General features: G+C 46.3%; 1 protein-coding gene across 7 annotated transcripts in view; it reads right to left on the bottom strand.

Moving 5' to 3' along the window:
- Positions 1-12,122, bottom strand: part of WDR7 (WD repeat domain 7) — a 359,618-nt gene extending 347,496 nt beyond the window's left edge. For all 7 annotated transcript variants that reach the window (XM_086372456.1, XM_086372458.1, XM_086372454.1 and 4 more), the window contains exon 1: positions 11,761-12,122. The gene's annotated coding sequence lies outside the window, so the exon portion shown is untranslated. The remainder of the gene's footprint in view (positions 1-11,760) is intronic.
- Positions 12,123-16,152: the final 4,030 nt, after the last annotated feature.

Raw genomic sequence — 16,152 nt, 5'->3', positions numbered from 1 at the left:
GTCCTTCATACTGCATCACCAACGGGAGGCACGTGACATCACGCTGTCCCATCGTCGGTGATGCCACCCATGACCACCTGACTAAGGCAGTGACTACCAGCTACCTCCACCATAACTCTTTTTTCCCTTTAAAACTATGAATAACCTAGGGAGTGACACTCTGGCAAGACCATCCTCTTCTGTAAAATCTAATGGGATACTGGTATTCCAGATGACTTCTAAAAGCTACAAGCGTCAAGACGATATAGAAAAATCTGGTATCAGGTCAGTGTTCATCTCTCTACACTGCTTTTCTAATGCTCAAATGCTACAGCGAGATACACGTCCAGCCCAGGAACACAGGCGTCTTCATAGGAGAGTTAACACTGCCTCAGTCTGTTTGCCTCCTGTGCCCTAGGCAGGCCCTCTGAGGCCTGCAGACAAAAACAAACTCAAAGTCTCTCTCTTGAGAATGGGCACACACACATGAACAAGAGCAGGCAGGCCGCCACCTATCAACAGGGATAATGAAAAGCAGAGACTACAGACTAAGTAACTAAACGTACCCGCCACCAAGACAATGAATGAAGAAAAGATTCTTTAAAGGTTTGTTCACATTCACAGAACATCCCTACATCATTTGTCAAAAAAATGTGTTCAAGTCAAACTCACGGTGTGATGAAGGTAGCAGTCATTATGATTATGAATTTTCTTTGTGCTTGTTTTGTGCTTTTGTGGTCAATTCACTGAAGACTTAGAAAAACCTGAATCAGATGATGAAGACTGTTTATTGTAACGCAATGAGACAGCTAGATCGTAAAATGCTCTGAAGGAATCACTGAGCTGCCTCCTCAGAATTAGGGTCAGTGAGGGACTTCACCTCCTGAATACTAAGCTCCTTGCTAAATTGCCAAGATTATACTTTATTTGAGTGGCAAGAAATCTGCTTCCAGGGAACCTGACACTTCAGGAAGGCTTTGCTAAAGGAAGTTCCAGGATTCTGTTTCAAAAGAACATGTGGAATGAGCAGATGGCAACAGAAGACTCCACTTGTTTCTCATTGCAAAGACAGCCCTGAGCGTGAGAGCTGGGTTTTGAAGAACTGTAGAGCTATCTCGTCAAAAATCCATCCCATTTTAAAAATGATTCATAGGCTTCGAGGCCTATGAATCACGTTTTGAATTTCTGCAGCTATTTATGGTCTACCCATCGTCAAACCGCCTCAGTTTCAAGAGTTACCGATTAGGCCACAAACAAGTGATGCCCACCGAGCCCCTACATCTTAGGGAAAACAGAGCCCATCTGGTAGAACCGACTTCATCTCCCTCACCTACTAGAATCTCACCACCACCCCCAATCATTCCTACTTCTTCCCCTCAGAAAGGAAACTGCCATCAAAACCCTGAGCACTGAAGCTTTTCATGGTTTATAAAGTAAAATAACACAGAAGAAGAAACAAATGTGCTTCCCCAACTAGAAGATGAACTGCCACAGTATCCTGGGGATCAGTCAGGTCTGCTGAGTACACGTGAAGACTTGAGAGTCACACGGACTAGGGGAGACCCCAGCTCCCCCTGTTTACTAACTGCGCATGCTCCGTCGCTCAGTCGTGTCCTCCTCTCTGCGACCCCACGGACCGCAGCCCACCAGGCTCCTCTGTCCGTGAAATCCTCTGGGCAAGAATACTGGAGTGGGTAGCCATTTCCTTCTCCATTTACTTACTGCAAACCCTGAGGAAACATCGGAATGTCCTCATTTGTAACATCACCCTCCTCCGTATACACAGACAACAGCACAGTGTTCCACCTGCCACACAAATGTTCTTAGAAAGGTCACCCAAACCTCCCCCTTGCTGAGCCCAAGTCAAGTCCTAATCCTCTTTATTGCCCTACCAGCAGCACTGGTACACTTCATATTTCTCCCTCGAAAGACTTCTTCACTTGGCGTCCACATCTTCATACGCTGCTGCTACCGAAGCAGCTTGTCTTGTCTCCGAAGCGTTAGTCTCCACTTTCCCTCATTTTCTGACCTTTAAATGTGGGAATACTCAGAGCCGAGTCCTTGGACTTGTCTCCTCTGGCAACACGCCCTCCCCACTTCCCTCAGTGATCTCCCCAAGCCTCACAATTTTATTTTTAATATAACTTTATTGATGTACGTATGTATTTTTGGCTGTGCTGGGTCTTCATGGCTGCACAGACTTCTTCTCTAGCTGCATTGAGCAGGGGCTACTCTCCAGTTGCGGTGCGAGGCTTCTCATTGCGGTGCCTTCTCTTGCTACAGAGTGTGGGCCCCAGGGTGCTTGGGCTTCAAGAGTTGCGGCTCCCAGGCTCCGGAGCACAGGCTCAGGAGTTGTGGCTCATGGGCTTAGTTGGTCCACGGCATGTGGGATCTTCCCAGACCAGGGCTCGAACCCGTGGCAGGTGGATTTGTTACCCTTGAGCCACCTGGGAAGCCCCAGCCTCACAACTTGAAACAGCAGCTAAGCATTGACAATTCCCCCGTTCCCAGCAAGGGGCTCTCCTCTGACTCCATCCTCACAAACACAGCTTCCTATTCAGCACTTCCATCTGGATGGCTAATAAGCTTCTCAACTCTGACGGGTTCAAAAGTGAGTCTCTGGTCTTCTTCCCCAAACCTGGCCCTCCCACAGTCTTCCCCAGCCTAGGGGACAGGAAGTCATTCTTTGGAGCTCCTTCACCCACTTCAGATCTCTGCTAAAATGTTGTCTGCTTAGCGAGGCCTTTCCTAACCAATATAAATTGTAAAACCCACCACCCCAACAGTATTTTGCTATACTGCTCCAGAGCCCTTACAGTCATTTAACATACCAAATGCTTATTTATTTTTGTCTGAATCTGTCACCGTAGCATAAATTCCATGAAGGTGATGATTTATGTTTCTTTTGTTCTATCTTGTATTCCCAATGCCTAGAATTTCAGCTACATAGGAGGTACCCAAATATTTACTGAATAAATGAACAAAGTAACAAATGAAGATTCTTGAGAGTCCCTTGGACAGCAAAGAGATCCAGCCAGTTCATCCTAAAGGAAATCAGTCCTGAATAATCACTGGAAGGACTGATGCTGAAGCTGAAACTCCAATACCTTGGCCACCTGATGCAAAGAACTGACTCATTAGAAAAGACCCTGATACTGGGAATGATTGAAGGCGGGAGGAGAAGGGGACGACAGAGGATGCGATGGTTGGATGGAATCACCAACTCAAAGGACATGAGCTGAGTAAGCTCCAGGAGTTGGCGATGGACAGGGAAGCCTGACATGCTGCAGTCCATGGGGTCGCAAAGAGTCGGACATGACTGAGTGACTGAACTGAACTGAATGAATGAAACGTGTGCCTGGCTTTAAAAAAGTTGTATCCATCAACAAATTAAAATACATCTTGATCTTATATGCTTTGGATTTCCGTTTTTAATCAATGAATTTTTCTACAATAATGTCAACAATTAATATGAATCCCCTTAATCAAATCCCCACTAGCATACTAATTGTAGTTGCAGCTACAGGTTGCACCTATATTCTGGCCTCTTTCCTTGTATCTGTGACACATACACAATAAGACGCGGCTTAGGACCTAGGCAGCAAATTAACTAACATGGTTTACTTTAAGTTATTGTTACCACACTCACTAAGGTCTACTAACCTTAGTAACTTTAAGTAAAGTTTCTTAAACTTAGTAAACTGGTGCTTTATTAGTGTAAGGTTTTCCTCATTAATGGTGATGTTTATTGTTTGTTCATATTTGAAATGTTTAGAAAAAAGAAGAGCCCTTAAGGAAGACAGCCAAATAAAAAACTTGAATGTGAGAACAGAAGGTAACTGGCACATTCTATCAATCTGTTATCATTGACATATACTAACTGCCAACATTCATAAAGAAATACGTATGTGCAAAACACCAGTAAAATGTCTTCAGGGAGCTTGAGGGGTCATGAGTTACAATTGCTAACTGGATGGGAGACGGTGGTTAAACAACCATGTCTTTCCAGCAGTTTTCCGTTCTACAAGAGCCTACAGAATAACTTGCAAACTTCAGAAGGTTTCTCCGTCCTGAACTGACCAGCGCTCTAATGCTGCATTGCTCCAACGTTTCTTGATGACTACTAACACAAACAACTATCAGTCCAAAGAACCTACATTTTCATTAAACACCACCAATACATTTTGCAAAAGATGCCCGATTTTACTTAAATTAATTACTGTTTTATGAATCTAATGTCTATGTTACTTAATACAAAAGAAATTAAAATTTCACTTGGACAGAACTTGCTGAATACAGTCACAGTGTAAGACTTCTTCCAATATTATCTTTTGTGCTCTTATCAGCAAAGCAGTTTTAAGTATCAGATCCAGATCCAGGCTTCCCAGGTGGCACAGTGGTAAAGAATCCACCTGCCAATGCAAGAGGCGAGAGAGAGTCAGGTTCGATCCCTGGGTTGGGAAGATCCCCTGGAGTAGGAAGTGGCAAACCACTCCAGTATTCATGCCTGGAAAATTCCAATGACAGAGAAGCCTGGTGGGCTGCAGTCCATGGGGTCGCAAAAGAGTCAGACACAACTGAGTGCACACAGATCCATACAAAAGCTCTCAGAGGGCTCTGCCCATGACCACTGGCCTCCATATATGTAAGACTGAGGACACTGTGTAAAGTGCAGCAATGACCTCACTGACCCCACACTCTAATCATTGAGCTTATCTGTTCCAACAACAAAATAGTTTCAAAAAAAAAAAGTAACAGATAAACCAATAATAAAAATGCTACCGAAGACCTCCCTGGTGGTACATGGGATGAGAATCCTCCTGCCAATGCACAGGGTACAGGTGTGATTACTGGTCCGGGGAGATTCCACATACTGTGGAGCAACTAAGCCCCTTCACCGCAACTACTGAGCCTCTGCTCCAGGGCTCGGAGCCACAAAGAATGAATCACTTGCCGCAACTACCGAGGCCCTCAGGCCCCAGAGCCCGCACTCTGCAATGCAGAGCAAGGAAGACCCAGCACAGCCAAAGATTAAAAGAAAAAAAAAGTGCTACCTAGTTCCAGGCCTAACTCTACAAGTACCAAAATTATTTCAAGATTTGTACTACAAATTTTGATCTCTTTCTAGTATAACACACACACAAAGGTAAAATATCAATATGTGAAATTCAGTAGCGTTTTCTTCTATCAGCAATAATCTACTCTAAATTAGTATATATTCACAGTATTTTTTTTAAACTACAAAACTTTTCTTTCTGCTCGGTCATAAATGGAAGACTATGCCATGCTCTTGGATAAGGTGATCTAATGTTATAAAGACATCAGTTTTCCCCATAACAGACATACATTTAATGCACAGTAAATCAAAATTCTACGTGTATTGTTTTTTAGAAACTCTAGCTTCAAAATACATAGAAAAGAATAAAAATCCACAAATAGTCAAGCCAACTTTGAAAATCAAAAAAGAATGGAAAACTTGCCTTATCAGAAATTTAACATCACTAGCCATTTGGGAAACATAAATTAAGATCACAATGAACTATAGTGATAATACCAAATGCCGGCTAGGATGCAAAGAAACTGTCTCTCATACACTGCTGGTGGGAACGTATGGAAGCAGCTTGAAAGAGGTCTTGGTGGCGACAGGATAGTTCTGCATCTTTTTTAAAAAATGTATTATTTATCTATTTATTTGCCTCTGCCAGGTCTTAGCTGCAGCATGTGGGATCTAGTTCCCTGATCAGGATCAAACCTGGGCTCCCTGCATTAGGAGTGTACAGTCTTAGCTACCGGTCCACCGGGGAGTCCCCCGGTCTGTATCTCGACTGCAGTGGTGGTTCCAGGAGTCTATCCACACAGGTGATAAATGGCAAAGCACTACATAAGGCACTGCACCAATGGCAACTTCTTGGTTTTACTATTTACTGGAGTTGTATCAAATATAACCTTGGAAGGAAACTGGTGGATTTACATGAAATGTAACCAGTGGGAGAAATCAGCCCTCTTGTAGCACTTTTGCAACTTCCTTAATCTAGAATTATTTCAACATAAAGCTAAAACAAAATAAATGGAAAGACTTACTTATGTAAGAAAAAAATACACAAAGCCATAGTACTAAAATAGCGTGATATTAGAACAAAGGCAAAGAAATGAGCCAAAGGAACAGAATACAGTGTTGAGAGCTTGTATAAGAGGTTAATACACAGCGAGTGTAGCAGCACTTATCTATGGGGAAAGGAGAGACCGACACTAGGAAGTCTGACACGCCATGTGGAAAATAAACCGGATCTCTATCTTGTGACACCTAAAAAAACACTCCGGATGGATTCGAGACCTATAAATTTAAAGGAAAACTATAAAGTTAGTAGTACATAAAACAGGAGAACAACTTTGTGCCACAGAGTTGCGGAAAGATTTCTTTAATCAAAAACACAAAGCATAGGCAAAAAAATTTTTCATTTTATTATGTCAAACTGAAAATTTCTGTTCAGTGAAGGACATCATAAAATAAAGTTGGAGACAAATGACAGAATAGGAACAAAAACAATATTTAAAGGACTAGAATCGAGGCAATGGGCTCCCCAGGTGGCTCAGTGGTAAAGAATCCACCTGCCAATGCAGGGAAACACAGGTTTGATCCCTGGTCCAGGGAGATCCCCTGGAGAAGGAAATGGCAACCCACTCCAGGATTCTCATCTGTGAAATCCCATGGCCGGAGTAGTTTGCCGGGCATGTCGCAAAAGAGTAGGACACAATTTAGCAACTAAAACAACAAACAACAATCTAGGAAATACAAGGAGCTTCTGAAGATCAACAAGGAAAAGTGTGAAACCTCAGAACAGAAATGGGTAAAGCATATGCAAAATACATAGCCAATGGGAATCTGCTGTGTGGCTCAGGGAACCCAAACAGGGACCCTGAGACCACCTAGAGGCGTAGGATGGGCAGGGAGATGGGAGGGAGGTTCAAGAGCGAGGGGACATAGGTATACCTGGGGCTGACTCATGCTGTTGAATGGCAGAAACCAACAAAATTCCGGAAAGCAATTATTCTTCAATTAAAAAATAAATACATTTTTTAAAAAAGAAAAAAAAAGATCGGTAAAGGAATGAACAATTTTACAAAAGGAAAAACCCCAGAAGATAAAATGCTCATAGAGACTCACACTCATGAGTAATAGTGAAAAGTAATTCAAGATGAGATTCACTTTGTACCCAGAGGTCTGGAGGAAAGCAGGGGGCCGGATAATACTGAGCATCAGCGGGGATACAAGGATACAGAAACTCTCCTGAACTGCCTGCAGGAAGACAGACCATTGCAGCTCATTCTGGGAACACAGTCTGGCAAAACTTCAATAAAAACACAAGCACCCTATGATCCAGAAGTTGTGTTGCTAGACGGATATCTCAAAGAAAGCATCACAGACGTCTAAAAGGTACGTTTATCACAATATTGCCTGAAGTGGCAGGAAAATGAAAGCTAGATGGGTGTCCACAAAGAGAAGAGTCCACGTACCGTCAGTTCAGTTCAGTCGCTCAGTCGTGTCCAACTCTTTGCGACCCCATGAATTGCAGCACACCAGGCCTCCCTGTCCATCACCAACTCCCGGAGTTTACCCAAACTCATGTCCATCGAGTCGGTGATGCCATCCAGCCATCTCATCCTCTGTAGTCCCCTTCTCCTCCTGCCCCCAATCCCTCCCAGCATCAGAGTCTTTTCCAATGAGTCAATTCTTCATGTGAGGTGGCCAAAGTTTTGGAGTTTCAGCTTTAGCATCATTCCTTCCAAAGAACACCCAGGACTGATCTCCTTTAGAATGGACTGGTGGATCTCCTTGCAGTCCAAGGGACTCTCAAGAGTCTTCTCCAACACCACAGTTCAAAAGCATCAATTCTTCAGCGCTCAGCTTTCTTCACAGTCCAACTCTCACATCCATACATGACCACTGGAAAAACCATAGCCTTGACTAGATGGACCTTTGTTGGCAAAGTAATGTCTCTGCTTTTCAATATGTTATCTAGGTTGGTCATAACTTTCCTTCCAAGGAGTAAGTGTCTTTTAATTTCATGGCTGCAATCACCATCTGCAGTGATTTTGGAGACCCCCAAAATAAAGTCTGACACTGTTTCCACTGTTTTCCCATCTATTTGCCATGAAGTGATGGGACCGGATGCCATGATCTTAGTTTTCTGAATGTTGAGCTTTAAGCCAACTTTTTCACTCTCCTCTTTCACTTTCATCAAGAGGCTTTTTAGTTCCTCTTCACTTTCTGCCATAAGGGTGGTGTCATCTGCATATCTGAGGTTATTGATATTTCTCCCAGCAATAAACTGGAGTGGGTTGCCATTTCCTTCTCCAGGGGGTCTTCCCGACCCAGGGATTGAACCCAGGTCTCCCGCATTGCAGGCAGATGCTTTAACCTGAGCCACCAGGGAAGCCCTAGTATCAACTGTAGGAGATGCAAATTCTGAAATACTCAGAATGCAGCAACTAGAAGCAATAGATGGCAACACAAATAGATCCTTAAATAGTAGATAGTGGGGCTTCCTGGTGGCTCAATGGTAAAAGAATCTGCCTGCCAATGCAGGAGACACCGGTTCCATCCCTGATTCAGGAAGCCATATGCTGTGGAGCAACTAAATCCCTGCAACACAACTATTGAGCTTGTGCTCTAGGTCCCACAAGCTCCGACTACTGAAACCCGCAAGCCCTGGACCCACGCTCTGCAACTACAGAAGCCACTGCAGTGAGAGGCCCGAGCACTGAAACTAGAGTAGCACTTCCCCCCCCCAACACACACAACTAAAGAAAAGCCTGGGACTTCCCTGGCGGTCCAGTGGTTAAGACTCCACGCTTCCAATGCAGGGGGTCTGGGTTCCGTTCCTGGTCAGGGAACTAGATCCCACATACTGAAACTAAAAGATCTTGCTCCCGGCAAGGAAGATCCCAAGAGCCCGCAACTAAGACTCCAGTACAGCCAAATAAATAAATAAAAATAAAATTTTTTTTGAAAAAAGCCCACATGCAGAAACCAAGACCTAGCACAGCCAAAAATAAATGAATAAATAATATTAAAAATAGTAGAGAGCAGGAAGAGAAAAAAAATTTAATGAGATCATGCACAATATCATCTCTATAAACTTAAAATGCGGGTGCTCAAAACAACATACATTGAAGAACACATACCAACAGAAGGATGCATATCATACATGCTGCAGTGGCTGCCCGGGGGCTGGTGGGCAAGGGAAGGGAGTGGAAACTGGAAATAAAAGACAAAGAATGGGGGGAAAAAAAACAGGAGATGTGTACAGCACCAGTGATGATTGCTGAATTGAAAAAGATTAACTCAACTCTCTGCATCTGAGATCCAAAACAAACCTTAGGACTGACCCGCATAGAGGACACCACTAAGGCTAAATGTCAGCCCAGCTCCCGGTGAGAAGGGCACAACACCCCGCTCACTACCTGCAGAGTCTGCCGCGCTCGCCTGCTGCACAGATAAACCAGCCACCTCACTGCCTCTGTTTCAAAACAGAGCTTCTATCTGTTAAAGGAAATCGCAAGATCACACTCAGTCCTTGAGCCAGGCCACGTTCCTACTTCTTGCCTCAGAATGTCTGGAGGTAGGGGCTACCTCAGATGTTCAATAACTAACTGCTGCTGCTGCTAAGTCGCTTCAGTCGTGTCTGACTCTGTGCGACCCCATAGACGGCAGCCCACCAGGCTCCCCCGTCCCTGGGATTCTCCAGGCAAGAACACTGGAGTGGGTTGCCATTTCTTCCTCCAGTGCATGAAAGTGAAAAGTGAGAACCACCCTAATCAGTGATCTGAGACCTACAGAATTCAGTCTCAACTGAGCTGCCTGTAGGGTGAGTACCCAGGCTGGCCTCTAGGGCAGAGGCAGCTATGACAGCCACTAGAAGGGGTGGTCCTGTACCCACTTGACTGAAGGGAACGCGGGGAACGTTAGAGAGCTGTCGGGCAGTTAACATTCTAGTGCTGGAATATGAATCTTGGTCCCAGGATCTGTGCCTTTTCCCACTTTGCTATACTGTCTAAAATGGCTCTGAGCTAGAATCCAAGTATAAATAAAGGTTGGTATTCCCTTCTATTAAAAAAGAAAAGAAAAGGGCGGGGTGGGGAGGGGGGCTTTCCTAGTAGTGCAGTGGTTAAGAATCCGCTTTGCAATGCAGAGGACACGGGTTCCATCCCTGGTTCGGGAAGATTCCACATGCCTCCGATCAACTAGGCCCGTGTGCCACAACTACTCGTCCCTCGAGGGGCAACTTCTGAAGCCCTCATGCCCTGGAGCCTGTGCTCCGCAGCAGGAGAAGCTACTGCGGTGAGAAGCCGGTGCGCTGCAACTAGAGAATAAGCCCCGGGCGCTGCAACCAGAGAAAGCTTGCACCGTAAGGGAGACCCAGCACAGCCAAAAATAAGTTACATGAATAAAATTAAAGAAAAAATGCATGTGTGGAATCTAACATAACACAAATGAACTTATCTTTGCAACAGACTCACAGACATAGAAAACAGGCTTGTGACTGCCAAGGGGGAAGGTGGGTGAAGGAGGCAAGGACTGGGAGCTTGAGATTAGCAAATGCAGACTATTATATATTTGTATTACTGAATCACTGTGCGTACACGTACACCAGGAACTAACACAACATTGTAAATCAACTATGTTTCAATAAAATACTTAAAAAAAGAAAAAAAGGAAAATTAACCAGGCATTTAATACGTGTTTATACTGTTCTGTTTGCCCAATTTGAAATAACTAAGATGTTACTTTAGATGAAATCAAAATAACCTTTGATTCTTCGTAATACTAAAGGCATTTCAACACTTTATTTTTCACTTTTAAGCGGTCCTCCACCTCCATACTGTCACAAATTGCTTATAAAGAAACGAGTGTGTATATTTCAAAACTCAATTTCTCTCATATAACAGGCGATCTTGACATCCTGACTGTAAAGCCCTAAATGATAAACATCTCAAAGAGTCACAGCTTGCCTTTTTTGGCTCATGTCAAATGCTACTGTGAAAGCAAACTGTAGCTCTCACTGAACCCTAAAATCAGATGCATCAACTCCAACGCTTCCTGTGATGCAGCTGCCATAATTTCAAATTCTAGGACCTGAGAAACTGACATAGCAAGTGAATCAAAGCACAAAACGGCAGCTTTTGAATCCAAGGCGGGGGGTATGGCTAACTCCAAGCACAGAGCTTCAGAACGCTGGGACCCACTAAGTAAGTGGGCGCTGGGGGCAGGTATCCGCTTAGATCGAGTCCTAGGGCAGGGAGACGAGAGCGGGCAGGTGAACTAACAGATGTCTCAGCACCCTAGGCAAGGGCAAACCAAAGAGGATCGGGAAGGGCTGTGTGAATCCCCAAAGCAAGCACATTTCCCAAAAGCCCTGTCAAGAACCACCCACCCGTCAACGTCAAGCATCTCGCTCCGTTTAGATTGCCACTGGGAGTGGAGGAGCATCCCATCCCAAGAGGAGAGCCAGCGTCGGCAGGAGCGCTGTCACTCACTAGGCCGGGGGGGCCCCGAAGACCCCGGGCAGGACCCACGCTCCGGGCACTGGCGCCGAGCTGCGGGCCCGAACCTGCGGGCGCCGGCACGGATCAGAGCTTCCTGCGGCGGCGATCGGACGGCGGGCACCGCCGCCAGAGGGAGCGGGGCGGGGACCCTCCGAGCCCCTGGCCCCTGAACCCTACGGCGGGGGCGCAGCCGCGCTGAGACCTCCCCCCGGGAAAGCCCGAGAGCCCCCTCACCTGTCACAGCCTCATCGTGTGCCGGGCTATTTCCCGTCCCTCCGGCCAAGAGGACCAGGCGAGGACGTGTCCGGGCGGGACGCCGGGTGGGCAAACCCGGGCGCGGAAACTTCGGGCTGGAACCCCAGCCCAGCCTCCGCCTCGGTAACGCGGCTGCGAGGCGCCCGTTGCCGCCTCCACCGCCGCCGCTGCTGCAGCAAATCAGCTGACACCCGCCAACTGCCGTGACGTCCCCTGCAACTGTCGCAAAAAAATGAGGGGGCGGGAAAGGCTTGTCTCCACACACGCACGGCCTGAGCCGGCACCCGAGAGGCAGGCTGAGTTACCATGGAGACCACCCGGAGGCCGCCATGTCAGCTGAGGGCATTGAGTGCGCGGCCGGCATTTTGGTTAAGGGAAAGCCTCTCTAGGCTCTCTTCTCGCCTCGGATTCCCGCTTTCCACCGCCCGCCTGGAAGGACCAAGATGGAAGGATGGAGGAAATGGCAGGTCTAGGTGTTTGCACCCTGTGACCGGGATGCTGCACGTTTACTCTTCTGCTCACCCCACCCCCAACCGAGACTAGGTCCAGACTCCTGGAAGGTGTTAGCTCTGGAACTTGGTTACTGTTTACCTCTGACCCCGATCTAGGCTGCTGGCCCCTTGACGCAGAGGGCCAAAGGAGGAACCCGGCTGCTTGATCTTTGCAGTATGGAGACCTGTGACATACTTAGACAGTATATCAGTTTTCATATTTATAATTTTATACCTTTTAAGCTGGAAACTCTTTTTGCACGTTGAGTCACTGTCATCTGTTGTATTTTTGGCTACAGCTATTTGCTTCCTCCTTCCTAGAGGAGTTTATATGTTCTTACCTCACATTGCCCACCCCATCCCCCAGTGAGGAGGGTGTGTCCTTTCTCCTGATGCAGAGGGATGTCAGTGGACATGTCCAGGCAGAGCTTGCAGAGCATGGCGCGGTGGGCTCAGGCTCTTCCCTCTGCCTGGGAGTGTATTTCCCAGGGTGGGGCTGTTCCTTCAGCTGGATGCTAAACCACGTGGAGCAGAGCTGAAGCAGCTGGCCTGCAGCCATTGACTGTGACATGAATGAGAAATAAGTATTTGTTGTAGTATTAATAATAAAAAAGGGGGAAGTCTGACCTTGTGCAACAGATGACATTCCTGCCCAGGAGAGGGAAGGCACGGACACCCGTGTGGGCGGCAGACAGTGTGGGACCCAGTGCTGCTTTCGGAAGGCCGTGGATTCGGATCCTGGCTCCTCCACTGGGCACTGTCGGTGTCAAACTGGGGCGTCTTGCTTTTTCCTCTTTACTCTCCTCAACGTCCCCACATACAAAGTAGACATAACGGCCTCATGGATGTCTAGGAGGTTAAACGAGTTCAGTAGATGTTCATTACTTACTGTGCTCCCTTATTTTCCTCCCAAATATTTGTTGAATGAATGGGTGGTCAAGGGGAAAAGACGGTGCCATGCTTGTGGCCAACAGTCAGTTGTGTTAAAAAGATACACAGTATATTCCCTGGCTTTGTTTTTCCTTTGTAATCTCACTAACGGGTTTATAAAGACAAGGAAGAATTCTGTTGCCGCCTCTAAAGCTGATGGGGAGATTGTTAAAATGAAGTTTCTGATTCAGCAGGTCTGGAGAGTCTCCCCTTCTAACAAGCTCCCAGGTAATGCCCATTCCTGCTGGTCTTTGGATCACACCTGGATTAGCAGAGCACTACTGGATGGACCCTGAAGTGGCCAGTGAGGGAATCAGAGCAGAGAAACAACTTCAGACTGGATCATTTCTGTGTGAATTCCCCCTCCAAAGAGCTAAGTGTTGGTTTGGTCAAAAGGCTTCCTGTCAACAATTTACTATTCCTGGACTCAGAGTGTAAAAGTTGTGAGAGAAGTTTCATCCAAGGAGCTTACTGAGGACCGAATGAAATGAGAGCCCAGGAAATAGCCTCTCAGCCGCTCTGAGGAAAGAGCCTCTAGGAGGTTGGTGAGGAGCTAGTATGTAAAAACTAAATTTGGGGGCATTCCCTGGCAGTCCAGTGATTAGGACTTGGCACCTTCACTGTTGGGGTCCAGGTTCAACCCCTCATCAGGGAACTAAGTTCCCAGAAGTCTAAGACCCCACAAGCCATGTAGCACAGCTAGTGGCAGAGGGGTTGTGGAAAAAGAAACTTGACTTGGAAATACACAGGCCAAACATACATCTTGGTTGAAGATTACTGCTAATCACACACACACACACACACACACCTCAAGTTAATGATATTACTGCTTTTCTCTGTGTGCTGGGCTGTGCGTCATCGCTCAGTTGTGTCTGACTCTTTGCATCCACATGGACTGTGGTCCGCCAGGCTCCTCTGTCCATGGGATTTTCCAGGCAAGAATGCTGGAGTGGGTTGCCATGCCCTCCTCCAGGGGATTTTCCAACCCAGGGATCGAACTCAGGTCTCCCGCATTGCAAGCAGATTCTTTACCGTCTGAGCCACCAGGAGAGCCCTTTCTCTGTGTGGGAAGAGGCAAAAATTATCTGGAACTGAAATTCTTCCTTGGCTATGCATATTTATTATTTAGGAACCAAAACACATAATGCCCCCTCCTACCTGAATTTTCTCCACCCTGAATTCCCATCAGCGCAGTGGGTTGCAACCTAACCCTTAGTATAACGAGAAGATGAGCAAGTCCCTTCTTTCTGTTTACATCTTCCCTCCTTTGGGTCATAAATTTGACCATTTGGGGAGGCATTTTACAATCAGTTTGTCCCACAGTGCTAAGAATGCTCATTCCTGGGTCAGGCAAGGATTTTGTTGAAAGGCCATTCAAATGCTGTATCTGGTTTTTTGTTGTTTAGTCGCTAAGCGACCCTATGGACTGCAGTCCACCCGGCCCCTCTGTCCATGGGATTTCCCAGGCAAGAATTAAGGAGTGGGTTTCCATTTCCTTCTCCAAGGGATCTTCCCAACCCCAAAATTGAACCCAGGTCTCCTGCATTGCAGGGGGATTCTTTACCACCGATCCATCTGGGAAGCCCTACATCTGAATTAGGTCCTGTTAATAACCAACAAAGGTCCGTCTAGTCAAGGCTATAGTTTTTCCAGTGGTCATGTATGGATGTGAGAGTTGAACTGTGAAGAAAGCTGAACACTGAAGAATTGATGCTTTTGAACTGTGGTATTGGAGAAGACTCTTGAGAGTCCCTTGGACTGCAAGGAGATCCAACCAGTCCATTCTGAAGGAGATCAGCCCTGGGATTTCTTTGGAAGGAATGATGCTAAAGCTGAAACTCCAGTACTTTGGCCACTTCATGCGAAGAGCTGACTCATTGGAAAAGACTCTGATGCTGGGAGGGATTGGGGGCAGGAGGAGAAGGGGACGACAGGGGATAAGATGGCTGGATGGCATCACTGACTTGATGGACGTGAGTCTGAGTGAACTCTGGGAGTTGGTGATGGACAGGGAGGCCTGGTGTGCTGCAATTCATGGGGTCGCAAAGAGTCAGACACGACTGAATGACTGAACTGAACTGAATAACCTAAACTTCTCTGGATGGCACCCCACTCCAGTACTCCTGCCTGGAAAATCTCACGGACGGAGGGGCCTGGTGGGCTACAGTCCATGGGGTCGCTAAGAGTTGGACACGACTGAGCGATTTCACTTTCACTTTTCACCTTCACGCATTGGAAAAGGAAATGGCAACCCACTCCAGTGTTCTTGCCTGGAGAAACCCAGGGATGGGGGAGCCTGGTGAACTGCCATCTATGGGGCGCATAGAGTCGGACACAACTGAAGCAACTTAGCAGCAGTAACAGCAGCAGCAGTCTATTATGATCCAGGAATTGCTTCTCTCCTGTTGCTTTTTCCTAAGTAATTGTGTATAGAGCTATATATGTGATCAGTTGCCTCAAGACAATTATCCATCATTAGTTTTGTTATACATCAAGTAATGTAAAGAACAATAATCTTATAAAAGACAGGCATATTTAGCACTGATATGCTGTGCTAAGTCACTTCACTTGTGTCCAGCTCTTTGTGATGCTATGGACTGTAGCCCACCAGGCTCCTCCGTCCATGGGATTCTCCAGGCAACAATACTGGAGTGGGTTGCTATGCTTTCCTCCAGGGGATCTTCCCAACCCAGAGATCGAACCTGCATTTCTTACATCGGGGTGGATTCTTTACCACTAGCATCATCTAGGAAGCCCATAAGTAATGTAGCTAATAACATTAATAAAGTCACAGTATAGCATCAAGAGACATAAAACATAAACAGTCTGAAAACAACAGAGAAAAGTTCACAACGCTGATTAGTGTAACTAGTTGTAACCAGGATCACGATAAGCCAACAAGTCCAGAGGGGAGCCTGCTGTAGAAGGCAAATTCTGGAGAGACTCAGTA

Source organism: Bos grunniens, chromosome 24, assembly GCF_055505025.1.
Source record: "Bos grunniens cultivar Pamir isolate PY7600 chromosome 24, Bosgru_T2T1.0, whole genome shotgun sequence".
Lineage (NCBI taxonomy): Eukaryota > Metazoa > Chordata > Mammalia > Artiodactyla > Bovidae > Bos > Bos grunniens.
The sequence above is the reverse complement of the archived record's forward strand: the minus strand, read 5'-3'. Positions and strand labels throughout refer to the sequence as shown.